Here is a 2,967-nt window from a genome sequence, read left to right on the forward strand (position 1 = left end):
TGTTGTGATATTAATTTTTCTGTTTTAATATTCCTTCCATCTGCAGGAAAATTCAGCATGCTTTATTGATTTTATCAAAATACATCGATTTTTGCATTGGCTCAAAAAATGCATAAATATGCTTCTATTTATTCTTAAATTACTATTCCCCATTACTTTGGTTTGTTAATGATGAGTTTTTTTTTTTTCTTTTTGAGACAGGGTCTCCTTGTAGCCCCAGCTAGAGCTCACTATATGGATCAGCCTGGCCTCGAACTCATAAAGATCCACCTGCTTTTATCACTAAAAAGAACTAGCATGTATTTAAAAAAAATTAACTCAGTAAACAAGTTTTATTTAACTTGACTTACTTTTCCAAATGTTATTAATAATCCTTTATTACCAATAGGAGAACACTGTGAGGATGCAATATTTTCTCATTTTTTTTCAGTGGGACTTGTTAAATATGTGCCTTTTGTTTTTTCTTGGCTTATTATTTGTTTTTATAACCATCCATTTCCAACACTTTTTCAATCTAAAATCTTCACTTGCAGACTTTAGTAACACATAAATCAGTTCCTCTTAGCAAGGGAATGAATGCATACATTATCATTGCTCTTCTTAGATCTCACATAATATATGGAAATAAGAACTGTTGATTAACTCCAAAATCATCTCCCAATATTTTTCACAAATATCTACTGTAACATGTACTCAAATATAAATTAATTTAATTTTCAAAAGACAACTAACTCCTCACAAGATATTGACATATTTCCCTAGATATGAGACTTTCCATTTTGTTACATAATTCACTTTTATTCCAATATAGTTTCCTTACTCTATTATAAGATGAAATATGGAAAAATAGAATCTCTATTTCCTCATTCTGTCTATGCAAGTTAGTAGAAAATCTTGAAGTGATAAAAACACAAGAAACAATAACTGAACTTTCTTCTTCATTATTTAACATCAACTTATATGACTAAATCAATATTATTTGACAATGCTCATCACACATTCTTAATGCTGCTTATGTAAGTTCTCAAGACAAATATTCATGTTTCCCCAATTTCTTAAGTCCCTGCCACCTACACCACATCTAGCCTCAACATTTTATGGTTTGGATGAATAAATGTAATGAACCAAAAAACTCTTGTATGTTCAAATTTCTCTTTGTGATCCTTTTCAATACTAAATGAAATAAATGATTTTATTATTAATACAATTGTCCCTGTTTCAGATATGATCAGCCATGCTCAACACTGTATGGACATTTGTAGGCCATTATTTGACATATATCTAATTTTTGTTAATAATAAGGCTTTGGGTGTATGAGCAATAGTAAGTAGCTTACTTAAAAAAAAAAGCTCAGAATTTCTGTTTTTCTGTATTATCAAATGATATTAAAACTTGAATTTAGAGCATTTCTTACCTGAAGTATTGAAACAACACAGTATGGCTTACCAGTGAAGATTTTCATGAAACAGTCAACTGGAGGGCAGTTAAGTTCTTAATATCTCTCATAAATACTCTCTTCTTTTTCTCCGGATTTCCCAGTAAGTTCAGAATAATTATATTTGCACAAATATTCAACTGCTTTGAATAGCAACAGAAACACACATGTACCCTTGGGCCATTTTCTCTTGTGTATCCACTAATTCAGAAAATTTTTATTTGTAATTATTTTCTGAGGCTCTTTAATTGATCAAATTTGTGTCTTGTGATTATTATTTTCCCTGGAGGTTCTTAGCTAATCATGAGTTTTGAATTTTTACTCTTTGTATTATAGACAATAAATAGAGTTTAAGCATGACAAATAAACTCCAGTTTCACATGCATGTTTGATACATATTTTACATATCATTTCTCTATATGAACATAATATTTTAATTTTTCTCCTATTTTCAACTACTGTTTATGTTATCAAACCTTCTTAAATGTCTCTTACCTCTACTGAATTGATTTCATTTCTACATCTATTGATGTTAGGATCATGTGATTTTTTTTCATTTTTATATGTAATAACAAATTCACTTATGTTGAATAAATCACACTGTATAATTATCACAAAATTATTGTGGTAAATTTTGTTAAAATACTAATTTAAGAGACATATATATCTATGTTACTATATACATTTGGTAACACAAATATATAATTTACATACATATTTGCAAATATATATGAGTGTGTTTCTATGAATCCAGGTCTACTAATAATTCTCCTGAAGCATCAAACTTGTTGTAAATCTATTTTTTTTAATTTCATTGCTATATTCATATTGAAAAAATTATGGTCAGATTAACACATACATGACAATTCTGCTAAATGCTCTATCCTTTTCTTTAAAAATTTGTTTATAACAATGGATTATTCACAGCATTGTATGCTGCGCAGAGATCAGTTGCCACAGGTTCACATGTGCAATCTTCCACTGGCCTGAAAGCCTCTGTTTCCCTATGTTCATGGACCAACCCTGGATACTGCAATCTTTCTGCACCCTCTTCAGCAATGGTGCCTAAGCCATGGGTGGGTGAGGTTTAATACACGAGTCCTGCCCAGGGACACACATTCTTCAGTCCCTTGTTCTCTAAATCTTCGCCAGTTTTGGCCTTTGTGTATACCACACTGTTGTATAAGGAAGCTTCACCGGTTTATCCTTTTTTAAAAATTTGATTTATTTTTATTTTCTGTGTGTATTTTGCCTACTTGTATGTAAGTGCACCTATATTGGACAATTCCCATCAGATCCAGTGGAACTTGAATTATGGACATTTGATATTTGCCATGTGGGTGCTAGAACTCCAAACCAGTTCCTCTGCAAGAGCAGTCAGTGGTCTTAACCAATGAGCCATCTTCCAGCCCCCCAAAATTTTATTAATATTTTTGATAATATTTTATTTGCTCCTGGATAATTTTATGCAACGTATTTAATATGAAACTTTTGGGGGGGGTTGCTAGAGAAATGGCTCCATTTCTTGCCAA

The sequence above is a fragment of the Nannospalax galili genome, unplaced genomic scaffold, assembly GCF_000622305.1.
Source record: "Nannospalax galili isolate Female #2095 unplaced genomic scaffold, S.galili_v1.0 scaffold2994, whole genome shotgun sequence".
Lineage (NCBI taxonomy): Eukaryota > Metazoa > Chordata > Mammalia > Rodentia > Spalacidae > Nannospalax > Nannospalax galili.